The 24,349-nt window shown below is 38.1% G+C and overlaps 1 pseudogene; it reads left to right on the forward strand.

Annotated features, from left to right (window-relative positions):
- LOC134486694 (vomeronasal type-2 receptor 116-like) overlaps positions 1-24,349 on the forward strand; it is a 41,614-nt pseudogene that overhangs the window by 11,844 nt on the left and 5,421 nt on the right.

The following is a 24,349-nucleotide window of genomic DNA, read 5'->3' on the forward strand; positions in this document are numbered from 1 at the left end:
ACTACTCCATTTGGGTCCCTGTGCTCAGTCCAATAGTTTGCTGTGAGCATCCACCTTTGTATTTCTTGTGCTCTGGCAGAGCCTCTCAGGAGACAGTTATATCAGGCCCCTGTGTGCATGCACTTCTTGGCATCATCAATGTTGTATGGGTTTGGTGTTTGGATGTGGGACAGTCTCTGGATGGCCTTTTCTTCAGTCTCTGCTCTATATTTTGTGTATTTCTCTTGTGAGTGTTTTGTTCCCACTTCTAAGAAGGACTGAAATATCCACGCTTTGGTCTTCCTTCTTCTTGAACTTCATGTAGTTTGTGAATTACAATTCACAAAAGGTATACCTTGGGTATTCTGAGCTTTTGGTCTAATTTCCAGTTATCAGTGAGTGCATATCATGTATGTTCTTTTGTGATTGGATTATTTGACTCAGGTTAATATTTTCTAGTTCCATCTATTTCCCTAAGAATTTCATGAAGTCATTGGCTTTAATAGCTGGGTAGTACTCCATTGTGTAAATATACAACATTTTCTGTATCCATTCCTTCCTTTTTTTCTTCCTGTGACTTCCAACAAGCAGACTAAAAGTTAGAGCAATGCAGTTCCTGGTGAGATAGATCAAAGGCCACATTACTTAATTCCTTGCTGCCAGGCTACAGTTGCCAATCTCCTAAACCATCAACTTTTTGCACAGAGAAACTAAAAGAAAGTTTTAAGACTTTTTCAAAGTTATTGTCAGCATTTCAGTATAATTAGAGAACTAGAATGTCTGGAAACCCTCAGACTTCAAAGCCACACCAGAGTCTTATTCTGTGCCCTGTCTCTAAATTCTCCATGCCAGGAGGCTCCTGTCATCTAAATTGGCACCTTAAAAAAGGCAGGGACTTTGAAGAAGGTAAGTCTACACAGATTGGACTCTCAATTGGACCTTTCAGACCTGTTTATAGAGGGTGAGAAATAGAAGTTGATATTGCCAACTGCCGTCAGCAAAGGTTGAAATTAGGTACCATAAGGCTTGTGCCAGAAGCCATCATCTCTGGCTGTAAATTGACTGCTGCCATCTGCAGAGGCAGGATAGTAGGTGCCATCACAGCCAGGTTGGGTTGTTTGAGTACCATCAATGCCAAGGGTACATCAGGAATCATCAGCTCTGGTTTTCATTGCCTGCTACACCAGGCAGTTCTCAAAGCATTTCTTTTGGGAGCTATCAGCACTAATATTAGGTCTGGAACCATCATTTTCAGTTTATGTGCATTTCTTTTATCTCTCAGGATGGAACAACGTGAACCTATTGACATAGAGTTCTTTACAGATGTTATTAACTATACTATTAAAGAAAAAAGGGATTAGGGTTAGCTCTAGCCAGCTGATTGACTTTCTTCAGTTTGTATAAATGGTCAGTCCTCAGTTTCCAGGAAGAAGAAATTTAGATATGGGTACATGGGAGAAAACACGGTTAGAGACTGAAAACTGGTTTAAAGAGAACAGAGGATTAGGTGTGTCCCCTATAGCATTTGCTATTTGGAATGTGCTTAGGAAGGCATTGGCTGATAAGCAAAAAAAAAAAAAAAAATAGCCACATATGTTCAGGAGACAGTAGATTCACCTCCATGCGAGGAAACTCCTTTCCTACTGTGTCACTTAGGATCTAAGTTCAATGTTTATTCTTCAACAGAAAGGTCTAAGAAAAGTAGCTCAGAAGAAGGTAGTGATAAATCAAAAAAGAAAACATCAACCTCTGAGAAGCAAGCTAACTCAAAAAAGAAATTAACAAAATATCATAAACATATCTGGTCTACCCTGCAGCATTTAAAAATAAGTCATTCTATAAGACTCCCTGATAAGGGGTTGGGGATTTTGCTCAGTTGCAGAGAGCTTGCCTAGCAAGCACAAGGCCCTGGGTTTGATCCCCAGTTCCAGAAAAAAAATAGAAAAAAAAGACTCCCTGATAAATATAAAAAGAGTCCAAACAAGTTGTGATCAGCTGCTGGTGTACTCTCTGCTCTACAACAGGGTAAATTGTTAGGCTGTTTTTCAGTTATTATGGAGAATAAAAAAGGTTAAAAATTCCTTTTGGGAATTATTGTCATTGAAATTCCTTACAACTCCTCATGATCAATTTAAAGAAGCTAGAGCCCACCAAACTAAAGATAAATTTTTACCATATATATATATATATATATATATATATATATATATATATATATATATATAATTGTCGGAGAGAGAGTTATCTAAGATGTTTGATAAAGAAGGATGAGAAAGAAAGAGTTAACATTTGTCTAGGAATTTTATGTAGTCTTTGTTTTTAATATCTGAGTAGTACTCCATGTTGTAAGAGTACCAAATTTTCTGTATCCATTCTTCAGTTGAAGGACACCTGGGTACTTTCCAGCTTCTCACTATTATAAATAAATCTGCTATGAACATACTGGAGTATGTGTCCTTGTTATATGTTGGAGGATATTTTGAGTGTATGCCAAGCAGTGGTATAGCTGGGTCCTTAGGTAGTTCTATGTCCAATTTTCTGAGAAACCACCAGACCAATGTCCAAAGTGGTTCTACCAGCTTGCAATCCCACCATCAATGGAGGAGTGCTCCTATTTCTCCACATCAATGGATAGAACTAGAAAATATCATCTTGAGTGAGGTAACCCAGTCACAGAACACACATAGTATGCACTCACTGATAAGTGGATATTAGCCCAAAAGCTTGGAATACTTAAAATATCACAGATCATATGAAGCCCAAGATTAAGGAAGACCAAACTGTGGAGGCTTCATTCCTTCTTTGGTGGTAGAACTAAATACTCATGAGAGGAAATACAGGGACAAAGGTGAGGAGGAGGAACTGAAGAAAAGGTCATCCAAAGAATGTCCCACCTGGGGATTCATCCCATATACAGCCACCAAAGCCAATCACTATTGCTGATGCCAAGATGTGCTTGCTAACAGGAGCCAGATATAGGTGTCTCCTGAGAAGCTCTTCCAGAGCCCTACTGATACAGACGGGGATGATTGAAGCTAATCATTGGACTGAACAAGGGTACACCAACTGAGGAGTTAGACTAAAGACTGAAGGACCTAGAGGGGTTTGCAACACCATAGGAAGAACAACATCAACCAAAAAGAACCCAACCAGAATTCCCAGGGTCTAAATCACCAACCAATGAGTACACATGAAAGGACCCATGACTCCAGCCATATATGTAACACAGGATGGCATTTTCCAGCTTCAATAGGAGGAAAAGCCCTTGGTCCCATGAAGGCACATTTCCCCAATGAAGGGGAAAGCCAGGTGAGTGGGAATGGGAGCCTCCTCATAAAAGCAGGGAGGTATCGGAACGGAGGGGAAAGGGGATAAAATTTGAAATATAAATCCATAAATTATTCAAGAAAAATAAAATTGAAAAAGAAAAACATAAACGTATGAAATGTTTATGGGTATGGTGAAAAATTTTGAAGAAACAACTCCCCCAAAAATGACAAAGGAAGTTATAGTAAAAATAGTAGCTGTAGCTCTAAGAGCATGGAGATGCTTTCCTAACAGAGATACAAATACCAAAGGGCTTGTTAATATGATATAGAAACCAGAAAAAAAATTGAGAATTCTTTTGCCCAGATGATAGAGGTTTTAAAGCCAAAGATATTATTTTAAAACATCTTGCCTATACCCACTTGTTACTCTCTCCTAAAGACAATTTAAAAATCTGTTAATTTACTTAAAACATATGCTGAGGTTGTTACTCCATAATTTTAGTGTGTATCCCTAACAACAACCACACAATGCTAGAACACCATACAAAATCTTTCTAATCAAGGACAGAAAATATTTATTAATTTAGGGTTTGCTCAAAAAATTATTCAATTAACCAGTCTGGGCATATCATCCAATAATGTCCCAGTAAGGCAGGAGGTACCATAAATTTTAATTCTTCTTGCTCCAATCAGAGCAGAAACTCAAACTATTTGCCCTCCTTTTCTGAAAGGGTACCACTGGCTTAAAAAGTTCCAGTCTAGATATCATAAAAATGACACTCGAAATATCCAATAAAAAAAGAGATTGAGAGCAGCTCTCTGCCCCCAGACCCTGTGAGAGAGAGACCCAACCGCCTGGTCAGGTGGGCACTCCTGAGGCTGCAGAGCGGAAGAGACCACCAACACTGCTCACCCCTGCCCACATCCCTGGCCCAAGAGGAAACTGTATAAGGCCTCTGGGCTCCCGTGGGGGAGGGCCCAGGAGCGGCAGGAACCCTGTGCCTGAGACACCGCTGGAACCTGAAGGAAACAGACTGGATAAACAGTTCTCTGCACCCAAATCCCGTGGGAGGGAGAGCTGAACCTTCAGAGAGGCAGACAAGCCTGGGAAACCAGAAGAGACTGCTCTCTGCACACACATCTCAGACGCCAGAGGAAAAAGCCAAAGACCATCTGGAACCCTGGTGCACTGAAGCTCCCGGAAACGGCGGCACAAGTCTTCCTGGTTGCTGCCGCTGCAGAGAGCCCGTGGGTAGCACCCCACGAGCGAACTTGAGCCTCGGGACCACAGGTAAGACCAACTTTTCTGCTGCAAGAAAGCTGCCTGGTGAACTCAAGACACAGGCCCACAGGAACAGCTGAAGACCTGTAGAGAGGAAAAACTACATGCCCGAAAGCAGAACACTCTGTCCCCATAACTGACTGAAAGAGAGGAAAACAGGTCTACAGCACTCCTGACACACAGGCTTATAGGACAGTCTAGCCACTGTCAGAAATAGCAGAACAAAGTAACACTAGAGATAATCTGATGGCGACAGGCAAGTGCAGGAACCCAAGCAACAGAAACCAAGACTACATGGCACCATCAGAACCCAATTCTCCCATCAAAACAAACATGGAATATCCAAACACACCAGAAAAGCAAGATCTAGTTTCAAAATCATTTTTGATCAGGATGCTGGAGGACTTCAAGAAAGACGTGAAGAACTCCCTTAAAGAACAAGTAGAAGCCTACAGAGAGGAATCGCAAAAATGCCTGAAAGAATCGCAAAAATGCCTGAAAGAATTCCAGGAAAACATAAATAAACAAGTAGAAGACCACAGAGAGGAGACACAAAAATCCCTGAAAGAATTCCAGGAAAACACAATCAAACAGTTGAAGGAATTAAAAATGGATATAGAAGCAATCAAAAAAGAACACATGGAAACAACCCTGGATATAGAAAACCAAAAGAAGAGACAAGGAGCTGTAGATACAAGCTTCACCAACAGAATACAAGAGATGGAAGAGAGAATCTCAGGAGCAGAAGATTCCATAGAAATCATTGACTCAACTGTCAAAGATAATGTAAAGCGGAAAAAGCTACTGGTCCAAAACATAAAGGAAATCCAGGACTCAATAAGATGATCAAACCTAAGGATATTAGGTATAGAAGAGAGTGAAGACTCCCAGCTCAAAGGACCAGTAAATATCTTCAACAAAATCATAGAAGAAAACTTCCCTAACCTAAAAAAAGAGATACCCATAGACATACAAGAAGCCTACAGAACTCCAAATAGATTGGACCAGAAAAGAAACACGTCCCGTCACATAATTGTCAAAACACCAAACACACAAAATAAAGAAAGAATATTAAAAGCAGTAAGGGAAAAAGGTCAAGTAACATATAAAGGGAGACCTATCAGAATCACACCAGACTTCTCGCCAGAAACTATGAAGGCCAGAAGATCCTGGACTGATGTCATACAGACCCTAAGAGAACACAAATGCCAGCCCAGGTTAGTGTATCCAGCAAAACTCTCAATTAACATAGATGTAGAAACCAAGATATTCCATGACAAAACCAAATTTACACAACATCTTTCTACAAATCCAGCACTACAAAGGATAATAAATGGTAAAGCCCAACATAAGGAGGCAAGCTATACCCTAGAAGAAGCAAGACTAATCGTCTTGGCAACAAAACAAAGAGAATGAAAGCACACAAACATAACCTCACATCCAAATATGAATATAACGGGAAGCAATAATCACTATTCCTTAATATTTCTCAATATCAATGACCTCAACTCCCCAATAAAAAGACATAGATTAACAAACTGGATACACAACGAGGACCCTGCATTCTGCTGCCTACAGGAAACACACCTCAGAGACAAAGACAGACACTACCTCAGAGTGAAAGGCTGGAAAACAACTTTCCAAGCAAATGGTCAGAAGAAACAAGCTGGAGTAGCCATTCTAATATCAAATAAAATCAATTTCCAACTAAAAGTCATCAAAAAAGATAAGGAAGGACACTTCATATTCATCAAAGGAAAAATCCACCAAGATGAACTCTCAATCCTAAATATCTATGCCCCAAATACAAGTCACCTACATACATAAAAGGAACCTTACTAAAGCTCAAAACACACATTGCACCTCACACAATAATAGTGGGAGATTTCAACAGCCTACTCTCATCAATGGACAGATCATGGAAACAGAAATTAAACAGTGATGTCGACAGACTAAGAAGAGTCATGAGCCAAATGGACTTAACGGATATTTATAGAACATTCTATCCTAAAGCAAAAGGATATACCTTCTTCTCAGCTCCTCATGGTACTTTCTCCAAAATTGACCATATAATTGGTCAAAAAACGGGCCTCAACAGGTACAGAAAGATAGAAATAATCCCATGCGTGCTATCGGACCACCACGGCCTAAAACTGGTCTTCAATAACAATAAGGGAAGAATGCCCACATATACGTGGAAATTGAACAATGCTCTACTCAATGATAACCTGGTCAAGGAAGAAATAAAGAAAGAAATTAAAAACTTTTTAGAATTTAATGAAAATGAAGATACAACATACCCAAACTTATGGGACACAATGAAAGCTGTGCTAAGAGGAAAACTCATAGCACTGAGTGCCTGCAGAAAGAAACAGGAAAGAGCATATGTCAGCAGCTTGACAGCACACCTAAAAGATCTAGAACAAAAAGAAGCAAATACACCCAGGAGGAGTAGAAGGCAGGAAATAATCAAACTCAGAGCTGAAATCAACCAAGTAGAAACAAAAAGGACCATAGAAAGAATCAAGAGAACCAAAAGTTGGTTCTTTGTGAAAATCAACAAGATAGATAAACCCTTAGCCAGACTAACGAGAGGACACAGAGAGTGCGTCCAAATTAACAAAATCAGAAATGAAAAGGGAGACATAACTACAGATTCAGAATAAATTCAAAAAATCATCAGATCTTACTATAAAAACCTATATTCAACAAAACTTGAAAATCTGCAGGAAATGGACAATTTCCTAGACAGATACCAGGTACCTAAGTTAAATCAGGAACAGATAAACCAGTTAAACAACCCCATAACTCCTAAGGAAATAGAAGCAGTCATTAAAGGTCTCCCAACCAAAAAGAGCCCAGGTCCACACGGGTTTAGTGCAGAATTCTATCAAACCTTCATAGAAGACCTCATACCAATATTATCCAAACTATTCCACAAAATTGAAAGAGATGGAGCACTACCGAATTCCTTCTACGAAGCCACAATTACTCTTATACCTAAACCACACAAAGACACAACAAAGAAAGAGAACTTCAGACCAATTTCCCTTATGAATATCGATGCAAAAATACTCAATAAAATTCTGGCAAACCGAATTCAAGAGCACATCAAAACAATCATCCACCATGATCAAGTAGACTTCATTCCAGTCATGCAGGGATGGTTTAATATACGGAAAACCATCAACGTGATCCATTATATAAACAAACTGAAAGAACAGAACCACATGATCATTTCATTAGATGCTGAGAAAGCATTTGACAAAATTCAACACCCCTTCATGATAAAAGTCCTGGAAAGAATAGGAATTCAAGGCCCATACCTAAACAAAGTAAAAGCCATATACAGCAAACCAGTTGCTAACATTAAACTAAATGGAGAGAAACTTGAAGCAATCCCACTAAAATCAGGGACTGGACAAGGCTGCCCACTCTCTCCCTACTTATTTAATATAGTTCTTGAAGTTCTAGCCAGAGCAATCAGACAACAAAAGGACATCAAGGGGATACATATCGGTAAAGAAGAGGTGAAAATATCACTATTTGCAGATGACATGATAGTATATTTAAGTGATCCCAAAAGTTCCACAGAGAACTACTAAAGCTGATAAACAACTTCAGCAAAGTGGCTGGGTATAAAATTAACTCAAATAAATCAGTTGCCTTCCTCTATACTAAAGAGAAACAAGCCGAGAAAGAAATTAGGGAAACGACACCCTTCATAATAGACCCAAATAATATAAAGTACCTCGGTGTGACTTTAACCAAGCAAGAAAAAGATCTGTACAATAAGAACTTCAAGACACTGAGGAAAGAAATTGAAGAAGACCTCAGAAGATGGAAAGATCTCCCATGCTCATGGATTGGCAGGATTAATATAGTAAAAATGGGCATTTTACCAAAAGCAATCTACAGATTCAATGCAATCCCCATCAAAATACCAATCCAATTCTTCAAAGAGTTAGACAGAACAATTTGCAAATTCATCTGGAATAACAAAAAACCCAGGATAGCTAAAGCTATCCTCAACAATAAAAGGATTTCAGGGGGAATCACTATCCCTGAACTCAAGCAGTATTACAGAGCAATAGTGATAAAAACTGCATGGTATTGGTACAGAGACAGACAGATAGACCAATGGAATAGAATTGAAGACCCAGAAATGAACCCACACACCTATGGTCACTTGATTTTTGACAAAGGAGCCAAAACCATCCAATGGAAAAAAGATAGCATTTTCAGCAAATGGTGCTGGTTCAACTGGAGGGCAACATGTAGAAGAATGCAGATCGATCCATGCTTATCACCCTAAACAAAGCTTAAGTCCAAGTGGATCAAGGACCTCCACATCAAACCAGACACACTCAAACTAATAGAAGAAAAACTAGGGAAACATCTGGAACACATGGGCACTGGAAAAAATTTCCTGAACAAAACACCAATGGCTTATGCTCTAAGATCAAGAATCGACAAATGGGATCTCATAAAACTGCAAAGCTTCTGTAAGGCAAAGGACACTGTGGTTAGGACAAAACGGCAACCAACAGATTGGGAAAAGATCTTTACCAATCCTACAACAGATAGAGGCCTTATATCCAAAATATACAAAGAACTCAAGAAGTTAGACCGCAGGGAAACAAATAACCCTATTAAAAAATGGGGTTCAGAGCTAAACAAAGAATTCACAGCTGAGGAATGCCGAATGGCTGAGAAACACCTAAAGAAATGTTCAACATCTTTAGTCATAAGGGAAATGCAAATCAAAACAACCCTGAGATTTCACCTCACACCAGTGAGAATGGCTAAGATCAAAAACTCAGGTGACAGCAGATGCTGGCGAGGATGTGGAGAAAGAGGAACACTCCTCCATTGTTGGTGGGATTGCAGACTGGTAAAACCATTCTGGAAATCAGTCTGGAGGTTCCTCAGAAAATTGGACATTGAACTGCCTGAGGATCCAGCTATACCTCTCTTGGGCATATACCCAAAAGATGCCTCAACATATAAAAGAGACACGTGCTCCACTATGTTCATCGCAGCCTTATTTATAATAGCCAGAATCTGGAAAAAACCCAGATGCCCTTCAACAGAGGAATAGATACAGAAAATTTGGTACATCTACACAATGGAATATTACTCAGCTATCAAAAACAACGAGTTTATGAAATTCGTAGGCAAATGGTTGGAACTGGAAAATATCATCCTGAGTGAGCTAACCCAATCACAGAAAGACATACATGGTATGCACTCATTGATAAGTGGCTATTAGCCCAAATGCTTGAATTACCCTAGATCCCTAGAACAAACGAAACTCAAGACAGATGATCAAAATGTGAATGCTTCACTCCTTCTTTAAATGAGGAAAAAGAATACCCTTGGCAGGGAAGGGAGAGGCAAAGATTAAAACAGAGAGTGAAGGAACACCCATTCAGAGCCTGCCCCACATGTGGCCCATACATATACAGCCACCAAATTAGACAAGATGGATGAAGCAAAGAAGTGCAGACCGACAGGAGCCGGATGTAGATCGCTCCTGAGAGACACAGCCAGAATACAGCAAATACAGAGGCGAATGACAGCAGCAAACCACTGAACTGAGAATAGGTCCCCTATTGAAGGAATCAGAGAAAGAACTGGAAGAGCTTGAAGGGGCTCGAGACCCCAAAAGTACAACAATGTCAAGCAACCAGAGCTTCCAGGGACTAAGCCACTACCTAAATACTATACATGGACTGACCCTGGACTCTGACCCCATAGGTAGCAATGAATATTCTAGTAAGAGCACCAGTGGAAGGGGAAGCCCTGGGTCCTGCTAAGACTGAACCCCCAGTGAACTAGACTATGGTGGGAGGGCGGCAATGGGGGGAGGGTTGGGAGGGGAACACCCATAAGGAAGGGGAGGGTGGAGGGGGATGTTTGCCCGGAAACCGGGAAAGGGAATAACACTTGAAATGTATATAAGAAATACTCAAGTTAATAAAAAAAAAACTGTGTTACTATCCTGAACCATTAAAGATAAAATGTTCTTTAATTAACTCTAAATTTTGTAATCATACATCACCTAATGGCAACTATTAACCTGTTTTATGAACTATTAATCCAAAAAAAAAAAAGAGATTGAAAAAAAAGGCACTCCCCTATCTGGTGCTGTAAGCCCCAATAATACAGTTATCTTATTAAGTCAGAAAAACATTGTGAGGGTCCTACCTCAGGCCCCTCAAACAATAGAAGCAATTCAAGAGCCTCAGGCAACCAATCCATTTTTCATTGGAGAACTATCTAACAGCTCCTGCAGGCAAACCCTCGCAGTACAGGACTGAACCTCAAAAACTATATTTATTCATGACCTCCTCAAACAGCTTACTTCGATTATTAGCATCTTAAAATATTTTTTCTCACACAAGAAACCTTTGCATAACAAACAAATGTAGTGACTATATTTATTGTCTTTTAAATAGTCCAGACAAGCCCATTGTTTAAAAAAAAACTATGTCATTGTTTTATACCTATTTTACAAGTTTAGCTCCAATATTCAGAATTACAATTCTTGGTTCAGTTTAGAAATTACCTTTGTCTATTGGACATATTCGAGTTTATTCTGATTTCTCATCCTTTGCATGGAGATAATGAAAAATTTAATTCATTCACAACAAATTGTTGCTTTTGCTAGGAAAATAAGTTAGCAAAATCTTGCAACATCATCAGATCACCTCTCCACTCAGGGAAGTTGCTCCTAACAAAATTTAATACAGTTCTCAATCAAGTTCATATTGTTTTGCACTAGTAACTTTGAGAGTGGGGCCATCCCGGAATCTTACTTGTCTAGAAAAAAAATCACATCATTTAAGAAACCTGACACTTCTTCTACAAGTAATCAAACAGCAATATTTTTGTGCTTTTAGTAGAAATGGACCCAATAGCCTCATTTGTGTGAATGCTTGGCTCATACTGAGTGGACTTGTTGGAGTCCATTTGGCCTTGTTAGAGTTAGTATGTCCCTAAGCAGGAATGGTTTAGAACTCCAAACAGTTCAATTTTGTCCAGCGTCTTTTCTTCTGCTGCTTGTCGATAAAAATATAGAACTTTCAGCTTCTTGTCCCATACCTTTTCTGCCTCCATACTACAATGTTTCCCAGCATCATGAAATGGACAAGATCTCTCAAAATGTAAGTTAGCTGCAGTTAAATGTTTTCCTTCTTAAGATTTGTTATGGTCATTGTGCGTCTTCACATTCAATAAACCAAAGGAAGAGAGGCTTGTTCTTTTTAAAAGTTTGGAGGAATATTGACTTTGGAACTTTCTTTTAGGACAACAGTGAAATCTTTTAAATGTTGCTTAATGAGCCATCCAAGGAAGGATATGAAACAAAATGTTGCTGAGTATGATTTGATCTTTGAGTTCCTGGCTCAAGTGGACACAGAGGTGATTAAAATTAGTATGTGACATAGAGATTGCTGCTTAGATATCTTGGAAAATAATGATGCTGTATTTTTTGACGTAGTTTAAAATATGTGCCTGAAGCTAAAGTGTAGAGCTATAGATTTATTCCCTTTGTAGAGAAAATGTCAACATAGCCTCTTATTAACCATTGTCTGCAGTTATTAGTGCAGTTATATGAATACATATAAAGAAAAGTAAGAAGCTGAGAATGAAATATAACTGTGAGGAACTGATTTCATACCTCCCAAAAGAATAAGGGTATATACTTGTAATCTAGTGATTATGTGGAAAGCAAGAGAGAGAAAAAGAGAATCTCTTTAAGTTTACTCTATAGCAATCTAGGTATAGGTGATTAGAAAATAAAGAAACCCATCAGGCAGATATGCTGGTGCAAGACTTTATTCCTAATAGTCTACAGAAAGAGACAGGTGGGTATTTCTGAGTTCAAGACCAGCATGATATACATATCAACATACAGTAAAGTTGTGTCTCTGTGTTATTAAATAAACCAAACAAGCAACTGAGCACTACTGAATGAAATGCATAAATTCATGAATGCATAATTAAATATATGTATACATACATAAATAAATTGAACCTTTTATAAATAAGGCGAATAGCTAGGAATCAACCTGCGTATGTTTTGTCTTGAATTCATACATCCTGAAATCCATAGAAATGTATGTATTAAGAGGTGAACATGCACACAGTCTCACACAAAAACAACATAATACTCATAATGATAAAAATATAAAGGGTATGGTGCTGCATTCTTTTTAACCTTATCTATTCATATGCAGAAGCAGGATTTTCTATGCTTGTTCTATGACACTAGTCATTCCATGCTGCCATAATAAAAAAAATTATATCAGATAAATAACTACAATGGCCACGTATGAAATAAAATTATCTTTGAAATATTATTTAATTAAGATATTATTTTTTAAAAGTTGTTGAGTTGATAATAGAATAGTGGATTTTTATAAGGAACCTGAGAAAGCTAGATATCAACAAATCTGCTATTGGGGAGAAATATGATTCCTGATTTGTAAACAGAATTTGTAAGGAATCAACTTATAAAATATAAATAATATGTGATTTGAGGATCTATAACTAATGAGATATTACCTACTCCTAACACATTTACCTAAGGTAGTTCATCAATTCATAATGAAGACATTAAATTACATGTTTTATATAATCAAAGTTGAACTAGAACATTTTGTGTACTAAATATGTGAATGTGTTTGGTATATATGGTATATATGATTATATTATTATGTTTTTACGTCACTTACACACGTATAACTTTAAGTACTACCAGTATATTCTTGCTCTGCTACTTGCCATTGAGGAGGTCAATGGGAACCCCAATCTTTTACCCAACATATCTCTTGGATTTGATTTCTACACTGTCAGATTCACTGAGAAGGAAACACTTATGAATACTGTTGTTGGGCTCACTGCTCATAGGCAGAGAAAGGATTTGCCTAATTCCAATTGTAAAAAGAAAAAATTTTCTGCTGCACTCACAGGAACATTATGAATAACATCTGCAAAAATTGGGACATTGCTTCAGCTCTTGAAATGTCCCCAGGTGAGAAAATTTGGATGTGCACCCTGAGAGTCAATTTTCTTAGTTCGTATTATAGGTGTCTTTAAAATGAAAGAGCCATTTATCAATTATCCAAACATCACAACATACCCAGAGTTCAATCCAGATATATTTTGCTTGTAAAAGATAGGTTGGTGTAGTAAATGAAACCAGGTAAGTCCTTAAAAATTACAGACTTAATGGAAATTTCTGTAAAATCTAGTAAATGGAATGTTATTTTAAAATCTTCTCCTGTTTTCGTCTATTGCTTCAGGAATGAATTTTTATTTGATATTAATTTTCTTCCTCTTTTCACCAATATGGTTCAGATTACTTTTGGACTTTGTGATCCTGCCTTGAATGACCATGGTCTATATTCTTCTCTCTACCAAATGGTCCCCAAGGACACATCTCTTTCCCTTGCCATTGTTTTTTGATGGTTCATTTTAGGTGGTCATGGGTAGGTCTCATCCTCCTTGATGACCACAAAGGAAATAAAATTCTATTAGATTTTAGAGAGGAGATGGAGAGACAAAGAGTCTGCTTTGCTTTTGTAAAAATGATCACAGCCACATGGGCTTCATATTTTCCAAGATTCTGGTAAATATGGATGAGACAAATGTACTAATTGTTTATGGTGACATTGATTCTCTAGAAGATCTAATGAGAAATATTGGGCAAAAATTATTGACATGGAAAGTCTGGGACATGAGCATTAATCACCATGCTACTGAAGTTACTGATTATTCCATGTTTGACTCATTCCATGGAAACCTAATTTTTAAGCACAATTATAGAGAAAATTTTGAGTTTACCAAATTCATTCAAACATTCAATCTTAATAGATACCCAGAAGAAATTTATCTTCTGAAGTTGTGGAATTTGTTCTTCAAGTGCTCATTTTCTGATATTAATTTTCATCTCTTGGACAGCTGTCAAATCAACACTTTTTTGGATGTGTTACCTAGTCATATATTTGATGTATCCATGAGTGAAGAGAGCATTAGTATTTACAATGGTGTGTATGCTGTAGTGCACAGCCTCCATGATATGAGACTTCATCAAGTTCAAATGCAACTCTATGAAAATGGAGAAGGGATGTTTTCCCCCTATGGCAGGTAATAACTGCTATATATTTTATTGACACCACACTAACATATGAGATTTTTAATGACACTAACTTATGTCTTAAAAAATCAGATTGTGTTGTCCACAGTTACAGAAAATTTTGTGTTTCTAATCTTATTTAGACATCAATGCAGCTTCAATAATACATTGTTGTGAAAAGATGTGTATTTACTAGAAGCAAATCTCCTTATTCAACATTAAGTTCATTTCATCAATTTATAGCTCTGCAATCTAACCATGATAATAGTTACAATAAAAATAACACTTTATATATTGCTTACAAGTAAAATAGAAACAGAAACATTTATGTGAAACACCGATTGTTGATTTATACTTAAATGATGCCCTTAATTAATTTCTAAATATCACCACTCTCATTTTAGACACTGAAACTCTAAAGGTATTCTGAAACAAATGTTTGTGGGTAGGTTTCAAGAAATTTGAGCTTTTCATGGGTCATTTGTCACCAATTGCTTACTTGAGCTTGGTTCAAAATTTTCACTTAAAGATCAATAATCAAGAAGCAAAGTGATATTCTATACACTCAGCTTGTCACTTACTCAGCAATACTTGAAGCTTCATTATTGTTGATGGTCACATCAGAAGTTAAAAACAGTAAGACACATTCCAAAACCCACATCTTGTTATGCCCCTTGGGCACAATATATTCAGCTTAACAATTTCCTGAAGGACCTTGAGGTAAGAGACAATAGGAGTTTAGATTGGAAACAGAGAATAGATGCAGAATATGATATTCTTAACCTTTGGATTTACCAAAGGGTCTTGGACTAGAAGTGAAAATGGGATCCCTTTTTGCAAATGCTCCCAAGGGTCAACAGTTGTCTTTATCTGAACAGATGATTCAACGGCCAGAAATATTTTCAAAGGTATGTTATGCATTATCTAAATGCTTTGTGCTATCACAATTATGTTTTCTGATATAATGATACTTGACTGAAGTTCCTTTATAATTCCACTATCAGTATGAAATACCATACTAGTATACTGACTATTCGGGTTCCATGATTCAGATCAATGGAAGTATATAGTGGTCAATAAGTCCCTCACTGTTTATTCATATGAGGATTAGGTTTCCTTTATTTGTCACAAATTAGGGATGGGACACATGATAAGAAGAAATTTCTGTCTCCAAATGACTTATGTATTAATGTGCTGGAAAAAAATCTCTCATGTGGGATTAATATAATGAAACAATATTGAAATTTAAGTTTTTCCACCATCTTTATTAAATTGGATATTTCTTATTTACATTTCAAAAGATATTACTTTTCCCTGTTTATAGGCAAACATTCCCCTCACTCCTCCCCTCCCCTTATAGGTGACTGTTCCCCTCCCCATCATCCTCCCACTACCGCCATCCCCACAACAATCCCTTTCACTGAGGGTCTGGCCGTGGCAGGGCCAAGGAATTCCCCTTCCACTGGTGCCCCTACTAGGCTATTCCTTGATACCTATGAATTCAGAGCCCAGGGTCAGTCCATGTATAGTCTTTGGGTAGTGGCTTAATCCCTGGAAGATCTGGTTGGTTGGCATTGTTGTTCATATGGGGTCATGAGACCATTCAGCTCTTTCAGTCATTTTTCTGATTCCTTCAACAGGGCGGCTGTTCTAAGTTCAATGGTTTGTGGCTGGCCATCACCTATGAAGGGCAGATGGGGTATTTCCAGCTTCTGGACATTATAAATAAGGCTGTTATGAATATAGTGGACCATGTGTCTTTGTTGTATGTTGGAGCAATTTTTGGGCATATGCTTAAGAGAGGTATAGCTGCATCCTCAGGTAGTGTAATGTCCAATTTTCTGAGGAACCTGCAGACTGATTTTAAAAACGGTTGTACCAGTCTGCAATCCCACCAGCAAAGGAGCAGTGTTCCTCTTTCTCCACATCCATACCAGCATCTGCTGTTGTCAGAGATTTTTATCTTAGTCATTCTGACTGGTGTGAGGGGGAATCTCCGGGTTGTTTTTATTTGCATTTCCCTTATGACTAAAGATGTTGGACATTTCTTTAGGTACTTCTCAGCCTTTTGATATTCCTCAGCTCTGAATTCTTTGTTTACCTCTGAACCCCATTTTTCAATACGGTTATTTGTCTCCATAGAGTCTAACTTCATGAGTTCTTTGTATATTTTGGATATAAGCCCTTTATCATTTGAAGGATTGGTCAAGATCTTTTCCCAATCTGTTGGTTGCCGTTTTGCCCTAACATCAGTGTCCTTTGCCTTACAGAAACTTTGTAGCTGTATGAGGTCACATTTGTCAATTCTTGATCTTAGCGCATAAGCCATTGGTGTTTTGTTCAGGAAATTTTTTCCAGTGCCCGTGTGTTCGAGATTCTTCCCCACTTTTACTTCCATTAGTTTGAGTGTATCTGCTTTGATGTGGAGATCCTTAATCTACTTGGACTTAAGCTTTGTACAGGATAATAAGAGTGGATTGATATGCATTCTTCTACATGCTGACCTCCATTGCTGAAACTGCACCATTTGTTGAAAATGCAAATCTTTTTTTCATTGGATGGCTTTGGCTCCTTTGTCAAAAATCAAGTGACCATAGGTGTGTGGGTCATTTTTGTGTCTTCACTTCTATTCCACTGGTCTATCTGCCAGTCTTGGTACCAATACCATACAATTTTTAACACTATTGCTCTGTAATATTGCTTGAGTCCAGGGATAGTGATTCCCCCAGAATTCGTTTTATATTTGAGGATAGTTTTAGCTATCCTGGGATTTTTGTTATTCCAGATGAATTTGCAAATTTTTCTTGCTAACTCTATGAAGAATTGGATTGGAATTTTGATGGGTATTGCATTGCATCTGTAGATTGCTTTTCATAAAATGGCCATTTTCGCTGTATTAATCCTGCCAATCCTTGAGCAGAAGAGATCATTCCATCTCCTGAGATAGTCTTCAATTTCTTTCTTCAGAGACTTGAAGTTCTTATCATACAGATCTTTCACTTGCTTGGTTAAAGTCATACTGAGGTATTTTATATTATTTGGGACTATTATGAATGTTTTCATTTCCATAATTTCTTCCTCAACTTGGTTTGTGTGTGTGTGTGTGTGTGTGTGTGTGTGTGTGTGTGTGTGTGTGTGTGTGTGTGTAGAGGAACTCTACTGATTTATTTGAGTTAATTTTATACCCAGCCATTTTGCTGAAGGTGTTTTTCAGGTTTAGTAGTTTTTTGGTGGAACTTTTGGGTCACTTAAATATACAATCTTATCATGTGCAAATAGAGATATTTTGACTTCTTTGTTTCCTCTCTGTATCCATTTGATCTTCTTTCAGTGTCTGATTGCTCTGGTTGGGGCTTTGAGAACTATATTGAATAAGTAGGGTGAGAGTGGGCAGCATTGTCTAGTCCCTGATTTTAGTGGGATTGCTTCAAGTTTCTCTCCATTTAGTTTAATGTTAGCTACTGGTTGCTGCATATCACTTTCACTATGTTTAGGTATGGTTCTTGAATTCCTGTTCTTTTCAGTACTTTTACCATGAAGGGGTATTGAATTTTGTCAAATGCTTTCTCAGCATCTAATGAAATCATCATGTGGTTTTTAATCTTACAGTTTGTTTTTATAGTGGATTATGTTGATTTTTTCCATATATTAAACAATTCCTGAATGCCTGGGATGAAGCCTACTTGATCATGATGGATGATTGTTTTTGATGCATTCTTGGATCTGGTTTGCAAGAATTTTATTGATTATTTTTGTGTCAGTATTCATAAGGGGAATTTGCTCTGAAGTTCTCTTTCTTTGTTGGGTCTTTGTGTGGTTTAGGTTCAAAAGTAATTGTGGCTTCATAGAAGGAATTCAGTAGTGCTCCCACTGTTTCAGATCCGTGGAATAATTTGGATAATATTTGTATGAGGTCTTCTATGAGGGTCTGATAGATTTCTTCACTGAACCTATCTGGACCTGGGCTCTTTTTGGTTGGGAGTCTTTTAATGACTGCTTCCATTTCTTTAGGAATTATGGGGTTGCTTAAGTGGTTGATCTGTTCCTGATTTAACTTCAGTACCTGGTATCTGTTTAGGAAATTGTCTATTTCTTCCAGATTTTAAAGTTTTGCTGAATATAGGATTTTGTAGTAGGATCTGATGATGTTTTTGAATTTCCTCTGATTCTGTTTTGTCTCCCTTTTCATTTCTGCTTTTGTTAATTTTGACACATGCTCGGTGTCCTCTGATTAGTGTGGCTAAGGATTTATCTATTTGTTGATTTTCTCAAAGAATCAGCTTATGTTTCTGTAGATTCTTTGTATAGTCCTTTTCATTTCTGCTTGGTTGATTTCAGCTTTGAGTTTGATTATTTTCTGCCTTCTACTCCTCCTGGGTGTATGTGCTTCTTTTTGTTCTAGAGCTTTTAGGTGTGCTGTCAAGCTGCAGATATATGCTATCTCCGTTTTCTTTCTGTAGGCACTCAGAGCTATGTGTTTTCATCTTAGCCCAGCTTTCATTGTGTCCCATAAGTTTGGGTATGTTGTACCTTCATTTTCATTGAATTCTAAGAAGTCTTTAATTTCTTTCTTTCTTTATTCCTTTACCAGGTTATCATTGAGTAGAGCATTGTTCAACTTCCATGTATATGTGGGCATTCTTTCTTTATTTTTATTACAAACCAGCTTTAGCCCATGGTGGTCTAAAAGGACACATGAGATTTTTTTTCAATATTTCTATATCTGTTGAGGCCTGTTTTGTGACGGATAATATGGTCTATTTTGGAGAAAGCACCATGAGGTGGTGAGAAGAAGTTATATCCTTTTGTTTTAGGATAGAATGTTCTATAAATAACTGTTAAGTCCATTTGATTCACAACCGCTGTTAGTCTGTCTATGTCTCTGTTTAATTCCTGTTTCCATGATCCCTCCATTGATGAGGGTGGGGTATTGTAATCTCCTTCTTTTATTGTGTGAGGTGCAATGTGTGCTTTTAGCTTTAGTAACATTTCTTTTATGTATGTACGTGCTCCTTTATTTGCAGCATTGATTTCCAGGATTAAGAGTTCATCTTGGATGATTTTTCCTTTGATGAGCATGAAGTGTCCTTTTGTATCTTTTTTGATTACTTTTGGTTGAAATTTGACTTCATTCGATATTAGAATGATTACTCCAGCTTGCCTCTTCAGACAATTTGCTTAGAAAGTTGTTTAACAGCCTTTTTTCTCTGAGATAGTATCTGTCTTTTTCTCTGAGATGTGTTTCCTGTAGGCAGCTAAATGCTGTGTCCTCATTACATATCTAGTTTGTTAATCTTTGTCTTTTTATTGGGAAATGAGTCCACTGATCTTGAGAGATATTAAAAATAGTGATCGTTGCTTCCTGTTATCTTCATATTTGAAGGTGAGATTATGTTTGTAAGCTTCTCTTCTCTTTGTTTTGTTGCAGAAAGATTCATTTCTTGCTTTTTCTAGGGGGTAGCTTGCTTTCCTCTGTTGGGCTTTACCATTGTAGGGTTGAATATGTAGAAAGATATTGTGTAAATTTGGTTTTGCCATGGAATATCTTGGTTTCTCCATCTATGCTAATTTTGAGTTTTGCTGGATACAGTAACCTGGGCTAGCATTTTTGTTCTCTGGGTGTCTGTATGACATCTGTCCAGGATCTTCTGGCTTTCATGGTCTCTGGTGGGAGATCTCATGTAATTCTGATAGGTCTTTCTTTATATGTTACTTGACTTTTTCCCCTTACTAGTTTTAATATTCTTTCCTTTTTTTGTGCATTTGGTGTTTTGACTCTTATGTGACAGGAAGAGTTTCTTTTCTGGTCCAATTTGTTTAGAGTTCTGTAGACTTCTTGAATGTTTATAGGCATCTCTTTCTTTAGGTTAGGGCCTTTTATCTATGATTTTGTTGAAGATATTTACTGGGCCTTTGAGTTGGGAGTCTTCACTCTCTTCTTTACCTATTATCTTTAAGTTTGATCTTCTCATTGACTCCTGGATTTCCTATATATTTTGGACCAGTAGCCTTTTCCGTTTTACATTAACTTCAACAGTTGTGTCCACGATTTCTATGGAATCTTCTACTCCTGAGATTCTCACTTCTATCTCTTGCATTCTGTTGGTGATGCTTGTATCTATGGTTCCTTGTCTATTCCTTTGGTTTTCTATATCCAGTGTTGTCTCACTTTGTGCTTTCTTTATTGTTTCCATATCCATTTTTAATTCCTTTATCTGTTTAATTGTGTTTTCTTGTAATTCTTTCAGGGATATTTGTATTTTACCTCCAAGGGCTTCTACTTGTTTACTTGTGTTTTCCTGCATTTCTCTAAGGGAGTTCTGTATGTCTTTCTTAGTGTCCTCCATCATCATGATGCAATGTGATTTTAGATCTAGACCTTGCTTTTATTGTGTTTTTGGATATTCACTGTTTGCTTTGGTGGGAGAATTGGGCTCTGATGATACCATGTAGTCTTGATTTCTGTTGATTGTGCTCCTGTGCTTGCCTCTCACCATCAGCTTGCCTCTGGTATTACCATGTTTTGCTATTATTGACAGTGACTTGACCTTCCTATAGGCCTGTGTGTCAGGAGTGCTATAGACCTGTTTTCCTGTTTTCTTTCAGGCAATTATGGGAACAGAGTGTTCTGCTCTCAGGCTTGTAGTCATTCCTGTTCACTGACTTTCATCTGTCCCTGTGAGCAGGAACAACAAGGGTCTGCCCCTACTTCTTCTATGTCCCTGTGTGCAGGGGGCCCAGTCTGTGCTAAGCGTTTTCCTCTAGAGACAGAAATGTGGGCAGAGAGTAGTCTCCTCTGGTTTCCTAGGCATGTATGACCCTCTGAAGGTCCAGCTCTCCCTCCCACGGTATTTGTGTTGAGAAAGCTCTGTGACCTGTTCCGCTCATATCTGGGTGCTGTCTGGACCACAGGGCTCCTGCAGTTTGAGTTCTCCTAACTTCCCATGCCCAGTGGCAATATTCAGTTTCCTCTTGGGCCAAGAATGTGGGCAAAGGTGGGCAGAAGTGGTGGTCTCTCCTGCACTACAGTCTCAGGATTGCACACACTTCTAGGCAATCAGGTCTCTCTCCCACGGGGTTTGGGAGCAAGGACTTGTTTGCCTTGGTCAGCGAGTTTTAGGCAACAGATAGAAACCAGAAAGATCTGTTCCCAGAGGAATTTTGACTTTGTGTGCCCTGAGTACACAAGGCAGGCCACTTGGGGCAGAAACGTTGGTCTTACTCTGGTCTTGGGCCTGAAGTCACTCCTTGGAGCTGGGTTTCAGCTCTCTGTGAGGGTAGAAACCAGAATGACCTGCCCCCACTTCTCCTGGGTCCCTATGCACAAGGGGCGCAGATACCCCTAGGACAGAAATGCGGGCAGAGAGTATTCTCTGGTTTCCCAGGCATGTCTGCCCCTCTGAATGTCCAGCTCTCCCTCTCACAGGATTTGTGTGCAGGGAGCACTCTGACTGAGTTCGCTCAGATCCAGGCACAGTCTGGACTGCCTGAAATTTATTTTTTATTGTATGGTCAAGTACCATGAGCAGAATGACTTTTAGAATAAAGATTATATTTTGCTTTATGGTTCCAGAAGTATCCGAGCCTACAAAAGATAGAAGCATGACAACGAATGCTTATACTGGAGAGAGGAATAGTAAAAGGAATAAAATGTTTATATCCACTCATATTACAGTAGAAAGAAAGAAAGAAAGAAAGAGAGAGAGAGAGGAAGAAAGGAAGAAAGAAAGAAAGAGAGAAAGAAAGAGAAAGAAAGAGAGAGAGACAGAGAGAGAAAGAAAGAAAGAAAGAAAGAAAGAAAGAAAGAAAGGAACAAACAAACAAACAAACCTGGCATCGAGGAAACATAATATATCAATTCCCAACCACTGGGCCATAATTTCATCATGAAGTCTGCATCCCTGAAAGTTTCAATAACTTCCCATAAAATGTCACCAAAAAGGAAATAAGTGCTCACATGCTCCAGCCTATTTCAATATGTAATAAAATAACTCCATTAGCATGGATAAATTGTCTTTCAAGTCTTATTATGTCCTATGTCATCCAATGTTTAATAATAACTTCAAATAACTTGAACAATTTAAGAATGTGGGGCATTAATTTGAAAATTCAGAGCCTGCCCCACATGTGGCCCATACATATACAGCCACCAAACTAAATATGATGGATGAAGCAAAGAAGTGCAAGCGAACAGGAACCCCGAGGTAGATCTTTCCTGACAGACACAGCCAGAATACAGCAAATACCTAGGCAAATGCCATCATTAAACAACTGAACTGAGAGCGGAACCCCCGTTGAAGGAATCTTAGAAAGGACTGAAAGAGCTTGAAGGGGCTAGAGACCCCATATGAACAACAATGCCAACCAACCAGAGCTTCCAGGGACTAAGCCACTACCCAAAGACTATACATGGACTAACCCAGGGCTCCAACCTCATAGGTAACAATGAATAGCCTAGTAAGAGCACCAGTGGAAGGGGATGCCCTTGGTCCTGCCAAGGTTGAACGCCTAGTTAACATGATTTTGGGGGGAGGGTGGTAATGGGAGGATGATTGGGAGGGGAACACCCATAGAGAAGGGGAGGGGGAGGGATAAGGGGGATGTTGGCCCAGAAACCAAGAAAGGGAGAAACAATCGAAATGTAAATAAGAAATACCCAAGCTAAAAAAGATTAAAAAATAGAATAAAAATTATAAGAAAATAGAAAGAACTACAAAAAAAAAAGAGAAAATAAGCGATTTTCAAATGTCAGAGGGTGCTGATGGTATAATATCCTGTGAATGCAGGAAGCAATGAAAACTGCAGGTCTCTCCTCTCTCCTCTACAATTGTGACATTTGAACAGTAAATAGTGATATTTAAGATTTAGCTGAACTTTTTCACCATAGCTAAATTTATCAGTATATGTCTTCATACAGATAAATGTTCATTTGTTTCACTGATAATTATAAATCTCAAATTAACAGTCAAGATTCACTATAACAGTGGATGTTAAGATGATCAACACAGGTGTCAGAAAATACAAAGGTAGTATTATACTAGATTGACCACATGGCCTTGTATATCATGTTCCTTGTATATCAATGTTTCATAAACTCGTCCTTAACTCATTAAGATTCCAAATTATTTTAACACTATGCTAATTCTCAGACGAAAATGTAAACACATTTGCCTTCTAAAGGTATAATCTTTTATTTCTTTAATTTATTTTTAATTTTTTAATTGTTTATTTTATTTATTTACATTTCAAATATTATTCCCCTTTCCAGTTTCTGATAAGCAAGCCCCCATAACATTCTCCCTTCCCCTGTTTCTTTGATGGTACTACCCTACCTACCCACCAACTCACTCTCTCCTCCCGGCCATGGCATTCTCCTATACTGGGGCATCAAGCCTACAGAGAACCAAGGACCTCTTTTCCCATTGAAACAAGATAAGGCCATCCTGTGCTACATATGTGGCTGGAGCCAGAGATCCCTCCACGTGTATTATTTCGTTAGTAGTTTAGTCCCTGAGAACTGTGTGTTGTTTGGTTGATTGATATTGTTGTTCTTCCTATGGGGTTGAAATCCTCTTCAGCTCCTTCAGTCCTTCCATCATCTCCTTCATTGTGTTCCCCGTCAGATGCTTGGCTGTATAGGTATCAGAGTCTGGCAAAGTCTCTTGGGGGACAGCT

The sequence above is a fragment of the Rattus norvegicus genome, chromosome 4 (assembly GCF_021556685.1).
Source record: "Rattus norvegicus strain SHRSP/BbbUtx chromosome 4, alternate assembly SHRSP_T2T, whole genome shotgun sequence".
NCBI classification, from domain to species: Eukaryota; Metazoa; Chordata; class Mammalia; order Rodentia; family Muridae; genus Rattus; species Rattus norvegicus.